This window comes from Ranitomeya imitator, chromosome 5 (genome assembly GCF_032444005.1).
Source record: "Ranitomeya imitator isolate aRanImi1 chromosome 5, aRanImi1.pri, whole genome shotgun sequence".
NCBI lineage: Eukaryota > Metazoa > Chordata > Amphibia > Anura > Dendrobatidae > Ranitomeya > Ranitomeya imitator.
In genome coordinates, this window is record NC_091286.1 from 168,423,117 (window position 1) to 168,448,274 (window position 25,158).

General features: G+C 44.4%; 1 protein-coding gene across 5 annotated transcripts in view; it reads left to right on the forward strand.

The window, feature by feature from the left end:
- The window catches only part of AHCTF1 (AT-hook containing transcription factor 1), a 328,409-nt gene that overhangs the window by 223,854 nt on the left and 79,397 nt on the right, over nucleotides 1-25,158 (forward strand). The gene's annotated exons all lie outside the window — the stretch shown is intronic.

Genomic DNA, 25,158 nt, shown 5'->3' on the forward strand with positions numbered 1-25,158 from the left:
CCGCGGCATAACGCAGTGTAATGTAGTCCGTTAACGCCGCCATTGAATGCAATGGCGAATGCTTCGCTAGCGCACGCCCAAAATGGGCGTGCGCTAGCGATGTGCCGTCATTTGAGTGACGGACCCGAGACGCTGGCTGCAGCGTTTCCGGGTCCGTCACTGCTAGCGCAGATGGAGCTAGCAAATGCTCCATCTGCGCTAGCGTGATGTAGCGCAGGCACTTGCGCTAGCAGCAGCCCGTTGGCGTATGTGCTGAACGGGCTGCTGCTAACGCAATGTGAACCTAGCCTTAGACTTAAAGGGAACCTGTCAGCAGGATTGTGCACAGAGCCTAAAGACAGTGACAGGTCTGCCGTTATATTGATTTAAAATTATACCTTGGTTGATGAAATCCATCTTCTTGTTGGTTAATCTTTATTTTCAATTTTGAGTTAATGATATGTTCGTGCTTTGGGGCGGGTCTGTGGGGGGGATCTTCATGTGGTGCTCTGATTAGGTATTCATGATGTGTTAGTTTACTCACATGGCGGCATAGAGAGGCAGGAAAAATGGGAACACAGTTTCTTTAAGTCCTTGTTGGCTTATTGTCAGGCAGCATAGACCCAACCCATGGTTGCAAAAACCCAGCTTTTCTGGCTAAAACAGGAACAAAACAACAAAAGGAAAACAAAAATGCTGCAACACATGTCTGTATGTTGTGGGCAGCACCCCGCTCTGGAGCAACACAGGTTGGATTGTCTGTGCTCAATGCGCCACAAAGCCTCTGGAGACTCCTCCCTCCTGGCTAGCTGAACCGAGATTGCCTGTAGAGCTCGGTTATTTAACCCCTTTCTGACCTCGGACGAGATAGTACGGCCGAGGTCAGATCCCCTCCTTTGATGTGGGCTCTGACGGTGAGCCCACATCAAAGCCGCGACATGTCAGCTGTTTTGAACACTATCCACCCGCCGCTATTAACTAGTTAAATGGCGCTGTGAAACGCAGACAGCAGCATTTAACTACCGCTTCCGGACGCGCAGCCGGAAATGTGCTCATCGCCGACCCTCGTCACATGATCAGGGATCAGCGATGCGTCGGCATAGTAACCACCAGAGGTCTCCATTAGACCTCTATGGTTACTGATGCCGGCTTGCTGTGAGCGCCACCCTGTGATCAGCGCTCATAGCAAGCCTGTAAATAAGCGAAATAGGAGCGATCTGATGATTGCTGCTATGTAGCAGAGCCGATCAGGCTATGTCAGCTTCTAGCCTCCCATGGAGGCTATTGAAGCATGGCAAAAGTAAAAAAGAAAATGTTTAAAAAAAAAAAAATGAAATAAATAAATAAAAATATATATAAAAGTTTCAATCACCACCCTTTCGCCCCATTCAAAATAAAACAATAAAAATGAAATCAAATATATACGTATTTGGTATTGCCACGTTCAGAATCGTCCGATCTATCAATAAAAAAAAAAGGATTAACCTGATCGCTAAACGGCGTAGCGAGAAAAAAAAATTGAAACGCCAAAGTTACTTTTTTTTGGTCACCGCGATATTGCATTAAACTGCAATAATGGGTGATCAAAAGAACGTATCTGCACCAAAATCGTATCATTAAAGATGTCAGGTCGGCACACAAAAAATAAGCCCTCACCCGACCCCAGATCACGAAAAATTGAGACGCTATGGGTATCGGAAAATGGCAAAAACATTTTGTTTTTATTTTGTTTGTTTTTTAGCAAAGTTTGGAATTTTTTTTCACCACTTAGATAAAAAATAACCTAGACATGTTTGGTGTCTATGAACTCGTAATGACCTGGAGAATCAGAATGACAATTTTAGCATTTGGTGAACCTAGCAAAAAAGCCAAACAAAAAACACGCATTGGATTGCTCTTTTTTTTTGCAATTACACCGGACTTGGAATTTTTTTCCCATTTTCTAGTACACGACATGGTAAGACCAATGATGTCGTTCAAAAGTACAACTCGTCCCGCTAAAAATAAGCCCTCACATGGCCATATTGACGGAAAAATAAAAAAGTTATGGCTCTGGGAAGGAGGGAAGCGAAAAACTAACACGGAAAAACGGAAAATCCCAAGGTCATGAAGGGGTTAAACCTAAGCCTGTGATTTTTCCCATCATGTGTTTGATCACATGATCATGACCTCACACAGGTCCTGGCAAGTCTTCCAGGGGAGATAAAGTGTACCTTCTCCCACCCGCTCTATGAAGGTCCACATAAAACCAGTCCTTTCATGCAACTTAACCCTCACAACACATAGTGTGCTTGGAGACACATGCTCTGGTTCATATCACTGACGTCTTTAAGTGACACATATCTCCCCTCTACCACTCTGCCAGTGACTCTGTTACATATCCCCCCCCCCCCCCCCACTACCCAAAGTTCTGAATTGTGGCACCTTCACTCGCTAGGCAGGGGAGTCTGGACAGGTTATCTGCTCTGGTTCATATCACTGACACTCTTAAGCACAGTGACGCATATCTCCCCTCTGCCACCCTGCCAGTGACACAATGTATATTGCTTCTGACAATTGTCTTTGTATGCCAAAAATGTAAGCTTCCCTTAACCCCTTCCCGACCTTTGACGCCACGTAGGCGTCATAAAAGTCGGTGCCAATCCGACCCATGACGCCTATGCGGCGTCATGGAAAGATCGCGTCCCTGCAGACCGGGTGAAAGGGTTAACTCCCATTTCACCCGATCTGCAGGGACAGGGGGAGTGGTAGTTTAGCCCAGGGGGGGTGGCTTCACCCCCTCGTGGCTACGATCGCTCTGATTGGCTGTTGAAAGTGAAACTGCCAATCAGAGCGATTTGTAATATTTCACCCATTATACCGGGTGAAATATTACAATCCAGCCATGGCCGATGCTGAAATATCATCGGCCATGGCTGGAAATACTAGTGTGCCCCCACCCCACCCCTCCGATCGCCCCCTCACCCCCCCGATCTGGCCGGTACACTGCTCCGGCTCCCCTCCGTCCAGTGCTCCGCTCCCCCCCGTGCTCGTGTCCGCTCCCCCCGTGCTCCAATCACCCCCCCGTGCTCCAATCACCCCCCCTGCACTCCGATCCACCCCCCCGTGCTCCGTTCCACCCCCCCGTGCTCCATTCCAGCCCCCCCGTGCTCCGTTCCACGCCCCCCGCGCTCCGTTCCACCCCTCCCGCGCTCCGATTCCCCCCCCCCGTGCTCCGATCCCCCCCCCCCCCCCCGTGGTCTCCCCCCACCCTATCATACTTACCGATCCAGCCGTGGTCCCGTCCGTCTTCTCCCGGGCGCCGCCATCTTCCAAAATGGCGGGCGCATGCGCAGTGCGCCCGCCGAATCTGCCGGCCGGCAGATTCGTTCCAAAGTGCATTTTGATCACTGAGATAGTTTATATCTCAGTGATCAAAATAAAAAAAATAATAAATGACCCCCCCCCTTTGTCACCCCCATAGGTAGGGACAATAAAAAAATAAAGAAATTTTTTTTTTCCCACTAATGTTAGAATAGGGTTAGGGGTAGGGGTAGGGTTAGGGGTAGGGTTAGGGGTAGGGCTAGGGTTAGGGTTAGGGGTAGGGTTAGGGCTAGGGTTAGGGCTAGGGTTAGGGCTAGGGTTAGGGTTAGGAATGTGCACACGTATTCTGGTCCTCTGCGGATTTTTCCGCTGCGGATTTGATAAATCCGCAGTGCTAAACCGCTGCGGATTTATGGCGGATTTACCGCGTTTTTTTCTGCGCATTTCACTGCGGTTTTACAATTGCGATTTTCTATTGGAGCAGTTGTAAAACCGCTGCGGAATCCGCACAAAGAAGTGACATGCTGCGGAATGTAAACCGCTGCGTTTCCGTGCAGTTTTTCCGCAGCATGTGTACAGCGATTTTTGTTTCCCATAGGTTTACATTGAACTGTACACTCATGGGAAACTGCTGCGGATCCGCAGCGTTTTCCACAGCGTGTGCACATACCTTTAGAATTAGGCTATGTGCACACGGTGCTGATTTGGCTGCGGATTCGCAGCAGTGTTCCATCAGGTTTACAGTACCATGTAAACATATGAAAAACCAAATCCGCTGTGCCCATGGTGCGGAAAATACCGCGCGGGAACGCTGCGTTGTATTTTCCGCAGCATGTCAATTCTTTGTGCGGATTCCGCAGCGTTTTACACCTGTTCCTCAATAGGAATCCGCAGGTGAAATCCGCACAAAAAACACTGGAAATCCGCGGAAAATCCGCAGGTAAAACACAGTGCCTTTTACCCGCGGATTTTTCAAAAATGGTGCGGAAATATCTCACACGAATCCGCAACGTGGGCACATAGCCTTAGGGTTAGGGTTGGAATTAGGGTTGTGGTTAGGGTTAGGGGTGTGTTGGGGTTAGTGTTGTGGTTAGGGGTGTGTTGGGGTTAGGGTTGTGATTAGGATTATGGCTACAGTTGGGATTAGGGTTAGGGGTGTGTTGGGGTTAGTGTTGGAGGTAGAATTGAGGGGTTACCACTGTTTAGGCACATCAGGGGTCTCCAAACGCAACATGGCGCCACCATTGATTCCAGCCAATCTCGTATTCAAAAAGTCAAATGGTGCTCCCTCACTTCCGAGCCCTGACGTGTGCCCAAACAGTGGTTTACCCCCACATATGGGGTACCAGCATACTCAGGACAAACTGCGCAACAATTACTGGGGTCCAATTTCTCCTGTTACCCTTGTGAATCTAAAAAAATGCTTGCTAAAACATAATTTTTGAGGAAAGAAAAATGATTTTTTATTTTCACGGCTCTGCGTTGTAAACGTCTGTGAAGCACTTGGGGGTTCAAAGTGCTCACCACATATCTAGATAAGTTCCTTGGGGGGTCTAGTTTCTAAAATGGGGTCACTTGTGGGGGGTTTCTACTGTTTAGGCACACCAGGGGCTCTGCAAACGCAACGTGACACCCGCAGACCATTCCATCAAAGTCTGCATTTCAAAAGTCAGAATTAAAAACGACCAGAGGCGCTGCACATTCCTCGGTCACCCTCCTGCAGCAGATACACAGACACCACTACAAAAGTGTCAAATGCCAGGTGTGCGAACACAAGGACTATATATATGTATGTGGTCGCGCTGGAGGTGCCGATACAACAAGAAAAGCTTTCTTTTTAGAAAAACATTCACACTATGCTTAATTACCTACTTAGCATTTGGCGTCTGTTTCCCACATATAAGCAGTTGCCAGGTTTTCCTGTTAATTCTAGAGGTCTTCCCAGATATGAACGGTTACCGTGTTTTCCTATTGATTCTAATGGTCTTCACGGATAAATATAAAGTGCTGTGCTTAAAAATATATATGCGAGGGAGTGGGTATAAAACTGTCCCGGCCGGTGACAGTTACCCGTTACCTCACATGCGGTGTATTCCAGACCTTCAGCGGTGAAGTCGCGCTTAAAAAATGGAATTGCCGGCGAGGTGCAGGACCTCGCGTGACGTCACATGCACGTGGTACTCCACGTGATCAGCTAACGGAATGCACCTAGGACCAAAAAGTCTCTCCAACGCGTTTCGAAGTCGGCAGACTTCTTCCTCAGGGATGGTCCGGTGCAGAATAAAGGTGCTTTTATATCTGGCAATGAGTGGAAGCGCTGAGTCTATTGGTTGAAGGCAAAAAGCTCAATCTCACTATTTAACCCATTCGGCATTAGTGTGTTCAATTCAAAAATCCACCTGCTTTCTTCCCTCGACATCTGGTGGATAAAATTGCCTCTTCGCCAGTTCTTTTTTACTATTTTTATCCCGGTAACCACTACATCTTCAACTAAACCCGCATGAAATTTCTCAAAATGTTGAGATAGGGGGTGACCCACAAATTTTTTATTAATATTACGCAAATGTTCCCCAATGCGTATGCTCATAGGTCGTATAGTGCGGCCTATATATAATTTCCCGCACGGGCATTTAATGCCATAAATTATTCCTCGGGTGGAACAGGTAATAAAATCTTTGATTTCTACTTCATTGTCTTTATAGGTAATGCTCAGTTGTTTTTTCGTGTTCAGTTTTTTGCATGGTAGACATCTTCCACATGGAAAAAAGCCCGATCGAGTCTTTAATGTAAGTGGCATCATAGGAGGTACAGGTTTCCGCACAGTTGGGGCTATAATATTACCCAAGTTATTCGCCCTCCTAAAAACGAACCTGGGATATTCGGCTAATGTGTCCCCAATCACTTTATCCTCTTTTAATATATTCCAATATTTCTTGACAATTCTCCTCAAGAGATAACTATTAGAATTATACGGGGTTATGATTGGTATCATTTCCTTCTCCATGTTGTTCGTTTTTTTTAGATTTAGGTTTTAGAAGTTTTTTTCTAGATTGTTTACCTACTTGTTCCTTCACCTGTATCAGTTACAGGTATCTGATACAGGTGAAGGAACAAGTAGGTAAACAATCTAGAAAAAAACTTCTAAAACCTAAATCTAAAAAAACGAACAACATGGAGAAGGAAATGATACCAATCATAACCCCGTATAATTCTAATAGTTATCTCTTGAGGAGAATTGTCAAGAAATATTGGAATATATTAAAAGAGGATAAAGTGATTGGGGACACATTAGCCGAATATCCCAGGTTCGTTTTTAGGAGGGCGAATAACTTGGGTAATATTATAGCCCCAACTGTGCGGAAACCTGTACCTCCTATGATGCCACTTACATTAAAGACTCGATCGGGCTTTTTTCCATGTGGAAGATGTCTACCATGCAAAAAACTGAACACGAAAAAACAACTGAGCATTACCTATAAAGACAATGAAGTAGAAATCAAAGATTTTATTACCTGTTCCACCCGAGGAATAATTTATGGCATTAAATGCCCGTGCGGGAAATTATATATAGGCCGCACTATACGACCTATGAGCATACGCATTGGGGAACATTTGCGTAATATTAATAAAAAATTTGTGGGTCACCCCCTATCTCAACATTTTGAGAAATTTCATGCGGGTTTAGTTGAAGATGTAGTGGTTACCGGGATAAAAATAGTAAAAAAAAACTGGCGAAGAGGCAATTTTATCCACCAGATGTCGAGGGAAGAAAGCAGGTGGATTTTTGAATTGAACACACTAATGCCGAATGGGTTAAATAGTGAGATTGAGCTTTTTGCCTTCAACCAATAGACTCAGCGCTTCCACTCATTGCCAGATATAAAAGCACCTTTATTCTGCACCGGACCATCCCTGAGGAAGAAGTCTGCCGACTTCGAAACGCGTTGGAGAGACTTTTTGGTCCTAGGTGCATTCCGTTAGCTGATCACGTGGAGTACCACGTGCATGTGACGTCACGCGAGGTCCTGCACCTCGCCGGCAATTCCATTTTTTAAGCGCGACTTCACCGCTGAAGGTCTGGAATACACCGCATGTGAGGTAACGGGTAACTGTCACCGGCCGGGACAGTTTTATACCCACTCCCTCGCATATATATTTTTAAGCACAGCACTTTATATTTATCCGTGAAGACCATTAGAATCAATAGGAAAACACGGTAACCGTTCATATCTGGGAAGACCTCTAGAATTAACAGGAAAACCTGGCAACTGCTTATATGTGGGAAACAGACGCCAAATGCTAAGTAGGTAATTAAGCATAGTGTGAATGTTTTTCTAAAAAGAAAGCTTTTCTTGTTGTATCGGCACCTCCAGCGCGACCACATACATATGCATTTCAAAAGTCACTACTTCCCTTCTGAGCCCCGACGTGTGCCCAAACAGTGGTTTACCCCCACATATGGGGTATCCGCGTACTCAGGAGAAACTGGACAACAACTTTTGGGGTCCAATTTCTCCTGTAACCCTTGGGAAAATAAAAAATTCTGGGCTAAATAATTATTTTTGAGGAAAGAAAACGTATTTATTATTTTCACGGCTCTGCATTATAAACTTCTATGAAGCACTTGGGGGTTCAAAGTGCTCACCACACATCTAGATAAGTTCCTTTCAGGGTCTAGTTTCCAAAATGGGGTCACTTGTGGGGGGTTTCTACTGTTTAGGCACATCAGGGGCTCTGCAAACGCAACGTGACGCCCGCAGAGCATTCCATCAAAGTCTGCATTTCAAAACGTCACTACTTCAATTCCAAGCCCCGGCATGTGCCCAAACAGTAGTTTACCCCCACATATGGGGTATCACCGTACTCAGGAGAAACTGGACAACAAATATTGGGGTCAAATTTCTCCTGTTACCCTTGGGAAAATTAAAAAATTCTGGGCTAAATAATTATTTTTGAGGAAAGAAAACGTATTTATTATTTTCACGGCTCTGCATTATAAACTTCTATGAAGCACTTGGGGGTTCAAAGTGCTCACCACACATCTAGATAAGTTCCTTTGGGGGTCTAGTTTCCAAAATGGGGTCACTTGTGGGGGGTTTCTACTGTTAAGCCACATCAGGGGCTCTGCAAACGCAACGTGACGCCCACAGAGCATTCCATCAAAGTCTGCATTTCAAAACGTCACTACTTCACTTCCGAGCCCCGGCATGTGCCCAAACAGTGATTTACCCCCACATATGGGGTATCAGCGTACTCAGGAGAAACTGGACAACAACTTTTGGGGTCAAATTTCTCCTGTTACCCTTGGGAAAATAAAAAATTGCAGGCTAAAAGATCATTTTTGAGAAAATAATTTTTTTTTTTTTTTTCATGGCTCTGCGTTATAAACTTCTGTGAAGCACTTGGGGGTTCAAAGTCCTCACCACACATCTAGATTAGTTCCTTTGGGGGTCTAGTTTCTAAAATGGTGTCATTTCTGGGGGATCTCCAATGTTTAGGCACACAGGGGCTCTCCAAACGTGACATGGTGTCCGCTAATGATTGGAGCTAATTTTCCATTTAAAAAGCCAAATGGCGTGCCATCCCTTCCGAGCCCTGCCGTGCGCCCAAACAGTGGTTTACCCCCACATATGGGGTATCAGCGTACTCAGGACAAACTGGACAACAATATTTGGGGTCCAATTTCTCCTATTATCCTTGGCAAAATAGGAAATTCCAGGCTAAAAAATCATTTTTGAGGAAAGAAAAATTATTTTTTATTTTCATGGCTCTGCGTTATAAACTTCTGTGAAGCACCTGGGGGTTTAAAGTGCTCAATATGCATCTAGATAAGTTCCTTGGGGGGTCTAGTTTCCAAAATGGGGTCACTTGTGCGGGAGCTCCAATGTTTAGGCACACAGGGGCTCTCCAAACGCGACATGGTGTCCGCTAACAATTGGAGCTAATTTTCCATTCAAAAAGTCAAATGGCGCGCCTTCTCTTCCGAGCCCTGCCGAGTGCCCAAACAGTGGTTTACCCCCACATATGAGGTATCGGCGTACTCGGGAGAAATTGCCCAACAAATTTTATGATCCATTTTATCCTACTGCCCATGTGAAAATGAAAAAATTGAGGCGAAAAGAATTTTTTTGTGAAAAAAAATTACTTTTTCATTTTTACAGATCAATTTGTGAAGCACCTGAGGGTTTAAAGTGCTCACTAGGCATCTAAATTAGTTCCTTGGGGGGTCTAGTTTCCAAAATGGGGTCACTTGTGGGGGAGCGCCAATGTTTAGGCACACAGGAGCTATCCAAACGCGACATGGTGTCCGCTAACGATGGAAATAATTTTTCATTCAAAAAGTCAAATGGCGCTCCTTCCCTTCCGAGCCTTACCATGTGCCCAAACAGTGGTTTACCTCCACATGTGAGGTATTGGTGTACTCAGGAGAAATTGCCCAACACATTTTAGGATCCATTTTATCCTGTTGCCCATGTGAAAATGAAAAAATTGAGGCTAAAAGAATTTTTTTGTGAAAAAAAAGTACTTTTTCATTTTTACGGATCAATTTGTGAAGCACCTGGGGGTTCAAAGTGCTCACTATGCATCTAGATAAGTTCCTTGGGGCGTCTAATTTCCAAAATGGGGTCACTTGTGGGGGAGCTCCAATTTTTAGGCACACGGGGGCTCTCCAAACGTGACATGGTGTCCGCTAAAGAGTGGAGCCAATTTTTGATTCAAAAAGTCAAATGGCGCTCCTTCCCTTCCAAGCCCTGCCGTGCGCCCAAACAGTGGTTTACCCCCACATATGAGGTATCAGCGTACTCAGGACAAATTGGACAACAACTTTCGTGGTTCAGTTTCTCCTTTTACCATTGGGAAAATAAAAAAATTGTTGCTAAAAGATAATTTTTGTGACTAAAAAGTTAAATGTTCATTTTTTCCTTCCATGTTGCTTCTGCTGCTGTGAAGCACCTGAAGGGTTAATAAACTTCTTGAATGTGGTTTTGAGTACCTTGAGGGGTGCAGTTTTTAGAATGGTGTCACTTTTGGGTATTTTCAGCCATATAGACCCCTCAAACTGACTTCAAATGTGAGGTGGTCCCTAAAAAAAATGGTTTTGTAAATTTCGTTGTAAAAATGACAAATCGCTGGTCGAATTTTAACCCTTATAACTTCCTAACAAAAAAAAAATTTTGTTTCCAAAATTGTGCTGATGTAAAGTAAACATGTGGGAAATGTTATTTATTAACTATTTTGTCACATATCTCTCTGGTTTAACAGAATAAAAATTCAAAATGTGAAAATTGCGAAATTTTCAAAATTTTCGCCAAATTTCCGTGTTTATCACAAATAAATGCAGAATTTATTGACCTAAATTTACCACTAACATGAAGCCCAATATGTCACGAAAAAACAATCTCAGAACCGCTAGGATCCGTTGAAGCGTTCCTGAGTTATTACCTCATAAAGGGACACTGGTCAGAATTGCAAAAAACGGCAAGGTCTTTAAGGTCAAAATAGGCTGGGTCTTGAAGGGGTTAAACAAACATGGATCTGAGGGCTTGCTTTTATTTTGTTTGAATCCATTTAGGGGCCAAATTTGATGTACAAATTGGATCAAAAGCGACATTTCTATTTGTTTTTTTTGTGGACAATCTGTCCAAAAGAAAATTGATTTAGGCATGCTCATGGACTATAACGCGTGCGTGTTCTACTGATGAAAAACACTGATGGAACATACTGGTAGAAAAAAAAAATGGACTCATTCAGAGTAAACAGTAAATTTTGACTAGGACCAACCTCTTAAAGGGAATTTGCCACCCCAAAAATGGCCTATAAACTAAGGCCTCTGGCATCAGGGGCTTATCTACAGCATTCTGTGATTCTGCAAATCAGCAAGAAATTTAGTAAAGGGGTAATTCTGACATCATGCATAGTGGTCTGTCTTGATTTGGGCATGCTTAAAGTATATATATTAAAGAGAACCTGTCACCCCCACAATCTAAAGTGAGCTAAGCCCACCGGCATCAGGGGCTTATCTACAGCATTCTGTAATGCTGTAGATAAGCCCCCGATATATCCTGAAAGATGAGAAACAGGTTATATTATACTCACCCAGGGGCGGTCCCACTGCGGTCCGGTCCGATGGGCGTCGCGTTCCAGGTCCAGCGCCTCCCATCTTCATACGCTCACGTCCTATTCTTGTCTTCTTGCTCCGGCGCAGGCGCACTTTGTCTGCCTTGTTGAGGACAGAGCAAAGTACTGCAGTGTGCAGGTGCTGGGCCTCTGACCTTTCCCAGTGCCTGCGCACCGCAGCCTGGGAAGGGGGTAATACCCATGGAGATTCTCAGGCCATTAATATCAGCTCACAGCTGTATACTTAGCCTTTACTAGCTATTAAAACGGGGGACCACAAAAACAATTTGGTAGGGTCCCCCTATAATTAACCAACAAAGGCTATGCAGACAGTTGCAGGCTGACATTAATAGCCCAGGAAGGGGCCATGGATACTTGCCCCCAGGCTAAAATAGTCAATTCTCAGCGCGCCAGAAAAGGCGCATCTACAAGATGTGCCAGTTCTGGCACTTAACCTCGCTCTTCACACTTGCCCTGTAGGCGGTGGCAAGTGCGGGGAGGGATTGGTTGATGTCACTTTTGTATTGTCAGGTGACTGTCGGTGACGTCATCAAAGTTACCTCTGGTCACTGAGGCTTTGTTCCCAGCCGGGCTGAACTGCGGTGACCTCAGAGAGATCCCCACTAGCACCATGAGAAAGTCTTGGCACCGTCCAGGTTGAAAACTATTTCTCCCCCAGACATGGATTACGGTGTGGGACAGAAAGACTGATAGTTGAGGGATGTTTTTGTTTTATTACTGGAGAACAGGAGCTTCGGTGGAATAGGCGTTAGGTGAGTATAACTGTATTTGTTATTTTTAAATAAAAATGGAAAAAGTGTTTTGTTTTATTTCTAATAAAATACTTTATTCTGGCTGTGTCTTTATTTACCATACAACTATAGGTTTAATAATGGATGGGTGTCTTATAGACGCCTCTCCATTAGGCTATGTGCACACGTTGCGGCTTTTGCTGCGGATCCGCAGCGGATTGACCGCTGCGGGTTCGCAGCAGTTTTCCATGAGTTTACAGTACCATGTAAACCTATGGAAAACAGAATCCACAGTGCACATGCTGCGGAAAAAAACGCGCGGAAGCGCTGCGTTGTTTATTCTGCAGCATGCCAATTCTTTGTGCGGATTCCGAAGTGTTTCACACCTGTTCCATAATAGGAATCTGCAGGTGTAAAACCGCAGGTGGAATACTCACAAAAACAGGGGAAAAAACGCAGTAATTCCGCAGTGCGAATTTCCTGCGGATTTACCAAATCAGTGCGGAAAAATCCGCACACACTTGACTTCAGCCCCACAAATATGAATCCCACTTGACACCGCTACAGGGCAAGTGGGATGTGCCTTTTCTGGGTGGCTGCTGGCTCCTATTTTTAGGCTTGGTGGGGCCAATATCCATGGCCCATTTCCAGCCTGAGAATACCAGCTCTCTGCTTTAGCAAGGCTGGTTGTCAAAAATGGCCGAGACCCCATGTCATTTTTTTTTTAAATTAAATTAAAATTTTTTTAAGAAAGTGTGGGGACCCCTCTATTCTTGAAAATCAGCCTTCACCCACCGTCGATCAGAAGTGGTGTTTGTCGCACGGTCATGTGAGATTTCTGAAAACTTATCGGCTTTGCTGGTACTGTAAAAAGCAGCTGAAAAATAGCATAAAAAACACCCAGTGTGGAGAGCTGTAAAAGCTGGTAGTGCAAATAATGATAATGGTAGTCTTTCACAACAAGCTCTGAGCTGTCTCTTAAACATATCTGCTGTCAGATACAGTAACTTTGTCACTTACAAAATATCTTGTAACTGATGTTTGAGACTTTCCTTTGCATGGTTGAAGTGCTGGTTTCTTGGTGTCGCTGTGATCTTCCTCAGTCACAGCCTTGAAAACTTTTGGGTGTAAGCATTGTAATTGTCTTTTTTAGATTGGAAGCACTCGCAGGAGCATTTTTATCACTGCCAGAGTGATGTGAAATGCTCAAATTCCTCAAATAGGAAGCTTCTTAGGCATTTTGTAATCATATACATTTGATCTCAAAATTTTGTCCTATTTAAAAAAAAAAAAAAAAAAAGGGGGTATATTTTAATACCTGCACAAATAGGGAATCTGGTATAATTTTGGATTGAAACAAAACAAACTTTGCATAAATCAATAGTACAGATCACAAATTTAAAGTTTGTAATATATATTATTAGATAGCTTTACTCTGAATTTTGAATCTCAGGAGTTTCTTGGGGTACACAGTAAAGCTATGTGCACACGTTCAGGAATTCATGCAGAAAATTCCTGTGGAAATCCGGACATTTCTGCCAGATTTCCGCATGAAATCCGCATGCGTTTTTTGCGCGGTTTTTACGCGGTTTTTCCCAGACACTTCCCAATGCATTAGACAGTGGGAAAACCGCAAAAAAAACGCAAAATTAATGAGCAGGTTCATTATTTTTCCGCAATGCGTTTTTTATGCGGAAAAACGCACATCATGTGCACAGAAATTGTGGATTTCATTAAAAATGATAGGATGCTTAATGTATGCAAATTATTTGCGGTTTTATAGCGTTTTTATAGCGCAAAAACGCTAAAAAATCGCAAATAATCTGCAGCGTGTGCACATAGCCTATATGTTTCATGTCATAATGCTGCTTCACAGTCTGAGGGAGGGCGCGCACGTTTGTGCTGAATCATACCCCAGAAAGAAAATGAAGCTGCTAGCAGAGCTAAGAACATGAAGAGCATCAGATCAACTAACCTCTGCAAACATGAAAGCAAACTAAAACATACAGAGAAAACATACACTGGACTATTGATTTATGCATACTGAATTAAAAGTTTAGATATGCTTTGAGAAGTATTTACCTTGATCCTATTTTTCTGTTCACGCTAGCAGTTCTTAAGATGAGCTCAGGGCTGCAGGCATTCCTTCTCGGTGCCTTTTTGCTCTGGTCTGTAGAGTAGTAATGGGTCATTCGTGAACGATTTGGTACAAAGAGCCGGCTCCCTGCTGTGAACGATGAGAGCCAGCACCCTAGTGAGAGCCGCTGAATTCTCTGAATGGTTCTCACTGGGCATAAAATTTTGGGGTTCTGCGGACGTGGCACTACCCACCTGACCCAGACTCCACTCATTCGTCAATTTAATGGGCTAACTGCAAGTAGGCAGGGTTTTGGCCATGTGTGTGGAGTTTTGGACGCATTCACATAATTTTGAATTGGGGATCCATTTAAGATCAAAAAGAGCCAGCTCTTGGTGAGCGGAGCCAGTTGCCGGATCACCATAAAGAGCCGGACTGCCCATCGCTACGTAGAGGAGGAGCTTACCTACTGAGCATGTACATAAAGTGCAGCACAGATTCAGCTTAACTAAAAGCTGAGATCTATATCATAGAATGGTAGAGTTGGAAGGGACCTCCTGGGTCATCTGGTCCAACCCCCTGCTCAAAGCAGGAGTCACTACGGTAAATCATCCCAGACAGATGTCTGTCCAGCCTCTGTTTGAAAACTTCCATGGAAGGAGAACTCACCACCACTCGTGGCAGCCTGTTCCACTCATTGATCACCCTAACTGTCAAAACGTTTTTTCTAATATCTGTGTCTCCTCCCATTCATTTTCATCCCATTGCTTCTAGTCTTGTGCAAATGAGAATAAAGATGATCCTTCTACATTGTGACAGCCCTTGAGATATTTGTAGACAGCTATCAAGTCTCCTCTGTCTTCTTTTATGCAAACTAAACATTCTCAAATTCTGTAACCATTCCTCATAGGACATGGTTTGCAGACCGGTCAGCATTCTGGTCGCTATTCTCTGAACTTGCTCCAGTTTGTTGATGTGCTTTTTTTGGTGTGGTGCCCAAAACTGGACACAGTATTCCAGATGAGGTCTGACCAAAGCGGAGTAGAGGGCAACAATGACTGTATGCTTCTATTAATACATCCCAGAATTGCATTTGCCTTTTTTACTGCTGCATCACACTGTTGACTCATGTTCAATTTATGATCTATTAGTATACCCAAGTCTTTTTCACATGTGCTGTTGCTTAGCCCTATTACTCCCATTCTGTATATGCTTTTTTTCATTTCTATTGCCTAGATGTAGTACTTTGCATTTTTCCTTGTTAAAAACCTTTCTGATAGTTGCTGCCCACTGCTCCAGTTTATTTATATCTTTTTTGAATCCTCTCTCTCTCTCTTCTCTAGTATTAGCTATCCCTCCTGGCTTTGTGTCATCAGCAGATTTAATCCTTGTACCCTCAATTCCTTCATCTAAATCATTGATAAAGATGTTGGTCAATACAGGGTCCAGGACAGAGCCCTGTGGTACCCCACTTGAGACATTCTTCCAACTGGATGTGCAGCCATTTACGACCACTCTTTGGATCCGATCACTAAGCCAGTTATGAAGAAGGATGGTGTGAGATACTTTGTCAAATGCTTTGCTGAAGTCAAGATATACTATATCTACAGCATTTCCCTGATCCACCCAGTTAGTGATTCTGTCATAGAAGGAAATTAAGTTAGTCTGACATGACTTATTAGTTACAAACCCATGCTGATTCTGGTTAATCATTTCATTCTTATCCAGGTACTTACATACATGTTGTTTAATAATTTGTTCAAAGATCTTTCTTGGCTTGGAAGTCAGACTCAGCGGCCTATAATGCCCTGCGTCCACCTTCTTCCCCTTTTTGAAGATAGAAACATTTGCTCTTCTCCAATCTTCTGGGACTTCACCTGTTCTCCAAGAATTTTCAAACATTATGGATACTGGTTCAAAAATTTCTTCTGTTATCTCCTTAAGTACTCTGGGGTGTAATTCATCTGGACCTGGAGACTTGAATTCGTTTGTTAGCTAGCTGTTTCCTATCTTTCTGTTTATAGATATCCTGGATTCTTCTATTCCTTTAATAGGACAGTGAAAATCAGTTGATGTTCTATTTTCTTTCTGAGAGAAAACAGATGCAAAATAAAAATTTAAACGTTCGGCCTTCTCAACATCCTTTCTTACCATTTCATCATTTTCATCCTGTAAAAATCCTATAGCATCTGACTTTTTTCTTTTACTTGTGACATATCCCCCAAATCCTTTTTTATTGCTTTTGACGTCTCTTGCAAGCTTTAATTCATTGTCAGCTTTAATTAATCTGATTCATGCCCTGCAGGTTCTGCAAACAGCATTATATTCTTCTTTAGCTATGCCTCCCTCTTTCCATTTGATAAACCTTTCTTTCTCCCTTTTTAGCATGTGTTCAAGTTCTGTCTTCATCCATCTTGGTTTCCTTAAATGCTTTGAATTCGTCCCTCTTTTTTGAATTAACGATTGTGCTTTGAGAATCTAATTTTTCAAGATTTCCCATCCTTCCTGGACATTTTTGGCCCTAAAAATATCCAGCCATTGGATTCCTCCAATTCTCTTTGAGTCCCTTAAAATCTGCCGTTCTGAAATCTAACCTTGAAGTCTGAGTCTTCACAGGTCTTCCTCCTATAGTTATCCAAAATTCTTAAAATGGTATGGTCGCTACCTCCCAGGGTCCCAGCCACTCTTACATCCTTAACCATTTTCTACCTGTTTATAAGGAGTAGATCCAAGGTTGTTTTCTCCCCTACCTTTTGGAAGATAAATTTGTCAGCAAAAGAGGATAAGAATTTGCTTGACCTGTTAGTTTTGCCTGAAAGATATTCCCAACAAATGTCTGGATAGTTGAAATCTCCCATGACCATGATGTCATATTTTTTTTAGAACTTGGCCATTTGATGCATAGAGATCATCCATATCTTCAGCTTGCACAGGCGGCCTGTAGTAAATGCCTACAATGGTGTCGTTTCCGTTGTTCTCTTCTTGTATTCTTACCCAGTTTCCACAGAACTCCCAGTCTCTGAAGCTTCAATCTCTGTGCAGATATATGCTTTTCTAACATACAGTGTGACACCTCCTCGTTTATCAAGTCTGTTTCTTGCAAATCTACTATATAATTGTCTAAGGGTCACTTCCGTATTTGTGTCTGTCCTTCTGTCACGGATATTCATTGGTCGCGGCCTCTGTCTGTCATGGAAATCCAAGTCGCTGATTGGTCGCGGCAAAACAGCCACGACCAATCAGCGACAGGTACAGTCCGGCGGAAAAATGGCTGCTCCATACTCCCCGCAGTCAGTGCCCGGCGGCCGCTCCATACTCCCCGCAGTCAGTGCCCGGCGCCCGCTCCATACTCCCCGCAGTCAGTGCCCGGCGCCCGCTCCATACTCCCCTCAAGTCACCGCTCACACAGGGTTAATGCCAGCGGTAACAGACCGCGTTATGCCGCGGGTAACTCACTCCGTTACCGTGAGACCGCTAAGTGATCTGGATAATTTCGCAATGCATCCTGGGAACGCAAGATGGCGGCAGCCGCGCGCATCGCCAGAGGTTTGCTAGATCCCGCTGGGTGAGTATATAACTATTGTTTATTTTAATTATTTTTTTTTAACAGGGATATGGTGCCCACACTGCTAAATACTATGTGCGCTGTGTTAGATACCGTGTGGCTGCTATATACTACGTGGCCAGTGTTAGATACTATGTGGGCTGTGTTCTATACTGCGTGGGCTGCGTTATATACTACATGGCTGCTATATACTATGTGGGCAGTGTTATATACTACGTGGCTGTGTTCTATACTGCGTGCTATATACTATGTGGCCACTGTTACATACTACGTGGCCAGTGTTAAATACTACATGGGCTATGTTATACTGCGTGGCTGCTATATACTATGTGGGCAGTGTTATATACTACGTGGCTGTGTTCTATACTGCGTGCTATATACTATGTGGCCACTGTTACATACTACGTGGCCAGTGTTAAATACTACATGGGCTATGTTATACTGCGTGGCTGCTATATACTGTATGGGCTGTTATTAGTACGTGGGCTGTTATTTACTGCGTGGCCTATATTAACAAATCGTATATTTTACAATATGTATGTATGTATGTATATCGCAGCCACATGGAATATACCACAGGCCACGTAGTACTCTTATATACTACGTGGCCTGGGCTATATACTATGTGGCTGCTATATACATACATACATATTCTAGAATACCCGATACGTTAGAATCGGGCCACCATCTAGTAAGTTATATCCTTCTAGCCTTGTATTCCAATCATGTGTATCGTCCCACCAAGTTTCTGTGATTCCAATATCATCATATTTCTTCTCTTGTGTTAGTAGTTCCAATTCTCCTTGCTTGTTGCCCATGCTTTGTGCATTCGTATAGAAACATTTTAGTTTGTGATTGGTTTCTCTTCCTCCAAGATTTTTAGATCAGTAACAGAACAGACCTTTTTTTTTTTTTAAATCAGATCATTTTTTATTTATAAAGCATACATAACATTATACCATCAAATAACAACTTGTTCATAATTACAGATTAAGCCTTTACTGTTATGCATTTAATTGTATCAACAACTTTCCATATATCCATCTCTCACTCAGTTATATTGATAAATGAGAACAAAAACAAACACCCCTCCCTGCAATAACACACCAGGCCAAACTATATTCATAGTGCATTACATCCAATATACGCTTAATTACCGTATATACTCGTGTATAAGCCGAGTTTTTCAGCACATTCTTTTTTTTTTTTTTTTTTTTGTGCTGAAAACTCACCCCTTCGGCTTATACACGAGTCATTGTCCAGGAAGCCGGAGGGGCTAGGCGGCGCAGCGTCAGGAGCCGGCGACTGTGGCTGTAACTGTGCAGCTGCTAAAGAGAAATGAATATTCATTTCTCTTATAGTGCCCAATGACAGCTGCAGCCGCCAGCTTCCAGAAGACACCCTCCTCTGCTCCGTGCCAGCATCTCGATGGTCCCGGCGCCTGCAGCTCTTCCCATAGGGGTGGAGCGCATATTCATTACCTTAATGAGAGGTGCCACATGATCACTCGGCACAGTAAGAGCTGCTGGAAGCCAAAATAAGATGTTGCGACAGCGCGGAGGAGGGTGAGTATAATGTGTTTTTTTGTTGTTGTTGTTTTTTGGAATTGGAAGCATGCATACTGGGACGGGGGGAGCCATGCATACAACGACGAAACCGGAAGAGCCATGCATACAACGATGGGATGAGATGGGCGGGTGAGTCACGCATACCAGGAGAGGACGGGGGGAAGCCACACATACCAGGACAGGGGTGAGCCATGCGTACTAGGAGAGGACAGGGGGGAAGCCACGTATAGCAAAATAGCGACGGGGGAGCCACACATAGCAGGACAGCGAGGGGGGGGAAGCCATGCATAGCAGGACAGCGACGGGTGAGCCACGCATAGCCGGACAGGGATGAGGGGACAATGTATGCCTGGCTTATACTCGAGTCAATAAGTTTTTACCCAGTTTTCCCTGACAAAATTGGGTGCCTTGGCTTATACTCGAGTATATACGGTAACTGACACACAAGTCGCTTCTGTTTACTATATCTACTAATTACCCTTATATACAAAACCTGGGAATATTGTAGCTCTCCAGCCTGGCAAATTTAACCATGGTCCCCATATATTTTCAAATTTTATTGCTTTTCTTTTTCTATAAACCCCGTTTTCCATCCAAATGATATTAATTTGTCCTGTTCATTAGTGCATTGACCGACGGAGGTTGGACATCTAATCAATGTGATGCAATTAGTTTGCGAACCTGGTACAATATTCGCAATAACCCAATGGCCAGCGGAGATTCAAAGTCCATCGACTCTCCCAGATGCCCCAAGCACACACACCTTTGGGTTTGCCTGAAGTTGCACCACCAAACACCCTTTGTATTAGAGCTAACTTTTTTTTCCAATATGAGCCCAGTTTAGGCTATTTTCACACTAGTCCGTTGGTACGGGCCGTCGCAAACAGTCGGCCTGACGTACCGACGGGCAGTGTGATTGATTAGCACAACGTGGGCAGTGGATGCAACGCATCTGCTGCCCATTGTGAGTTTCGGGGAGGAGGGGGCGGAGTTTCAGCTGCGCATGTGCGGTCGAAAATGGAGGACCCGATGCACAAAAAACAGTTACATGGAACGTTTTTTGTGCGTCGCGGCCGCCAAAAACACGACACATCCGTCGCACGACGGATGCGACGTGTGGCAATACAGCGCAATGCGTCGCTAATGCAAGTCTATGGAGAAAAACGCATCCTGCGGGCAACTTTGCAGGATGCGTTTTTTCTCCAAAATGACGCATTGCGACGTCCGTCACTCGACGCTAGTGTGAAAGTAGCCTTACTGCATTCCCAGAAAAGGTGCGTTAAATGCGCATCCTCTGCTCCACATCTAGGACAGTCTGCATCTGAGCCGACCCCTATCCTAACCCTGTTCTGACATTAGACATACTATCCTGTTGAGGTGACCTGGGCCAATATGACCATCAACGGGATAGTACGTCATATGCGAACAGCCGCGCTCACGCGGGGAGTGCGGCCGGATGTCAGTTGATTATCACAGCTGACATCCGGCACTATGTAATTCACAACCAGCGATACTCTGTGAAAAAAAGTCTCAAACCTAGATACTTAATGATACTATATAGTTTTATTGGTACAAAACATTAAAACATAATGCAGAAAGGTGCTAGATTAAAGGGAACCTGTCACCCCGAAAATCGCAGGTGAGGTAAGCCCACCGGCATCAGGGGCTTATCTACAGCATTCTGTAATGCTTGTAGATAAGCCCCCGATGTTACCTGAAAGAGGAGAAAAAGACGTTAGATTATACTCACCCAGGGGCGGTCCCGCTGCTGGTCAGGTCGGATGGGCGTCTCCGGTCCGCTGCGGCGCCTCCCATCTTCATTACAAGACGTCCTCTTCTGATCTTCAGTCACGGCTCCGGCGCAGGCGTACTTTGTTCTGCCCTGTTGAGGGCAGACAAAGTACTGCAGTGCGCAGGTGCCGGGCCTCTGACCTTTCCGGCGCCTGCGCACTGCAGTACTATCCTCTGCCCTCAAGAGGGCAGAGCAAAGTACGCCTGCGCCGGAGCCGTGGCTGAAGCCGTGGCTTCTTGTAATGAAGATCGGAGGCGCCGCAGCGGACCGGAGACGCCCATCCGACCTGACCAGCAGCGGGACCGCCCCTGGGTGAGTATAATATAACGTCTTTTTCTCCTCTTTCAGGTAACATCGGGGGCTTATCTACAGCATTACAGAATGCTGTAGATAAGTCCCTGATGCCGGTGGGCTTACCTCACCCGCGATTTTCGGGGTAACAGGTTCCCTTTAAACCAATTGAGGGACTGTATGTCCTGGGAAAACCTACACACTGAACCACAAATGTACTATAGCCACAAACATAATTATAATGAAGGAATGAGATATGCATACCATGAATAGGCAAACTAGAAAAGGGGCCTTGCTACACAATTTACTATAATGGCCGCCAAAAGGCATGCACGCCTCCCGTAGAAGCAGAGCGAAACGCGCGTTGGGGCAGAGGGACGTCCGGGCTTCCTCACCGATCCACCCATTGGTATGTACAAGCCGGTATTATTCTATTAGGAACATATGTTTGTGTACCTATGCGCAAAAGTGCAGGATTGTTTGGGAGTTTTGTGCACATATATCTAAGTGCATTGCCTTTTGGCGGCCATTATAGTAAATTGTGTAGCAAGGCCCCTTTTCTAGTTTGCCTATTGATGGTATTCATATCTCATTCCTTCATTATAATTATGTATGTGGCTATAGTACATTTGTGGTTCAGTGTGTAGGTTTTCCCAGGACATACAGTCCCTCAATTGGTTTAATCTAGCACCTTTCTGCATTATGTTTTAATGTTTTGTACCAATAAAACTATATAGTATCATTAAGTATCTAGGTTTGAGACTCTTTTTTTTCACATAGAGTATCTCTGGTTGTGAATTATATTTATGCAGGTACTTTGCCCTCTTTTCATATGGGTCATTATATTTTTGGGGCTATTTTTGTGATTGGATCCGGCACTATGTGCCAGGAGTGGTCACGCAGGGAGAGGGCTCCCTGCATGCTTTCCTGAGACCCTCGGAACAACACGATGTGATCGTGTTGTTCCAAGGGTCTCCGCCTGTCTCCTCCCTGCAGGCCCCCGGATCCAAGATGGCCGCAGGGTCCTGCAGGGAGGTGGCTTGTCAGAGCCTGCTAAGAGCAGGCCCTGGCAAGCCTCCTGCACTGCCTGTCCGATTTCTGATCTAACACAGTGGTCTGCAAAGTGTCAGTTCAGCGATCTGGCACTATATAGTGATGTCCCACCCTGGGACAATGTATAAAAGTTTATATATATATATATATATATATATATATATATATATATATATATATATATATATATATATATATATATATATATATATATTCTGCATAAAAAAAATTTTTTTTTTAAATCCTAAATAAAGAAAAAAATAAATATTATTCCAATAAGTACCCTTCATGACCCAGCCTATTTTGACCTTAATGACCTGGCCGTTTTTTGCAATTCTGACCAGTGTCCCTTTATGAGGTAATAACTCAGGAACGCTTCAACGGATCCTAGCGGTTCTGAGATTGTTTTTTCGTGACATATTGGGCTTCATGTTAGTGGTAAATTTAGGTCAATAAATTATGCGTTTATTTGTGATAAAAACGGAAATGTGGCGAAAATTTTGAAAATTTCGCAATTTTCACAATTTGAATTTTTATTCTGTTAAACCAGAGTTATGTGACACAAAATAGTTAATAAATAACATTTCCCACATGTATACTTTACATCAGCACAATTTTGGAAACAAAATTTTTTTTTGCTAGGAAGTTATAAGGGTTAAAATTTGACCAGCGATTTCTCATTTTTACAACGAAATTTACAAAACCATTTTTTTTAGGGACCACCTCACATTTGAAGTCAGTTTACGGGGTCTATATGGCTGAAAATACCCAAAAGTGACACCATTCTAAAAACTGCACCCCTCAAGGTGCACAAAACCACATTCAAGAAGTTTATTAACCCTTCAGGTGCTTCACAGCAGCAGAAGCAACATGGAAGGAAAAAATGAACATTTAACTTTTTAGTCACAAAAATTATCTTTTAGCAACAATTTTTTTGATTTCACAATGGTAAAAGGAGAAACTGAACCACGAAAGTTGTTGTCCAATTTATCCTGAGTACGCTGATACCTCATATGTGGGGGTAAACCACTGTTTGGGCGCACGGCAGGGCTTGGGAGGGAAGGAGCGCCATTTGACTTTTTGAATGAAAAATTGGCTACACTCTTTAGCGGACACCATGTCACGTTTGGAGAGCCCCCGTGTGCCTAAAAATTGGAGCTCTCCCACAAGTGACCCAATTTTGGAAACTAGACGCCCCAGGGAACTTATCTAGATGCATAGTGAGCACTTTGAACCACCAGGTGCTTCACAAATTGATCCGTAAAAATGAAAAAGTACTTTTTTTTCACAAAAAAATTCTTTTAGCCTCATTTTTTTCATTTTCACATGGGCAACAGGATAAAATGGATCCTAAAATTTGTTGGGCAATTTCTCCTGAGTACACGGATACCTCACATGTGGGGGTAAACCACTGTTTGGGCACATGGTAAGGCTCGGAAGGGAAGGAGCGCCATTTGACTTTTTGAATGAAAAATTATCTCCATCGTTAGCGGACACCATGTCGCGTTTGGAGAGCCCCTGTGTGCCTAAACATTGGAGCTCCCCCACAAGTGACCCCATTTTGGAAACTAGACCCCCCCAAGGAACTTATCTAGATGCATATTGAGCACTTTAAACCCCCAGGTGCTTCACAGAAATTTATAACGCAGAGCCATGAAAATAAAAAATAACTTTTTCCCTTCACCATGACAGCGCCGCACGTGAGAGATGGCATCCGCCCCCAGGAACAGGAAACCTGTAGCAGAGATATAAGAATGGGGCGGCCCCTCTCTCCTCAGTTTGGTTTCCTGTTCCTGCATGTGGACGCCTGTCGCAGAGCTCCTACCTCCGGAGGGATACCCCCTCTGATGAGTCCGGTCCGGAGGCCGAGGTCCGCGGGGAAGCCTGCCGTACTCGGCGGCATCGCGTGCGGTGCTGTCCGGTGTCGGGCTGCTGGGTCCGCGCCATCCCTTTCCTCGCTGGACTCCCCGGCGACCGCTCTGTGCAAGAGGCCGGTCCGGGGTTGCGGGGGCGTGTCCCTCACTGACGCTGGCGCCGAAGTGAGGGATGACGACTTCCGGTCGCAGGAAGTGACGTCACACGCCGAGGGAGCCGGTGTGCTGGACACTTCTGGGCGGAAGCTGATCCAGTGGCGCGCACACCGCTCCTCTATAAAATACTGCAGCAAAGAGGAGTCGCTGGTCCTGCTCTTCAGACGGAGATGACCGAACCAGCGGTAGATCCGGAGCTGCTGATGCCTGCGCCTAAAATGTCGGAAGACACTCAAGCTGCAGGGGTACCCAGGGTCCTGGAGGGGTGAGTGCCTTTGTAAGGCAAGCTACGCACACACTGATACCTGTACACTGTGTTTTGTAGGAAGGGAAAGCCACCTCCAAGCAAAAGAATAGGGTCTGTCCACTATGTAAAGAAAAACTCCCTAGGCTATACAACAAAAAGATCTGCCAGCCCTGTATTGACAGAACAGTTGCGGAGGAATCTTCTTCCCTATTACAAAACATTAAAACAATCATACGGGAGGAAGTTAAATCTACAGTTAAAGAACATTTGAGACATCACACAAAGGAGACCCCCCCTCCCCCAACAAGTGAACAAGGGTCGGATGTAGATTCAGGGGATGAGCCGGGAGCCTTAACCCCCTCTGATGCCTCAGATTTAGACTC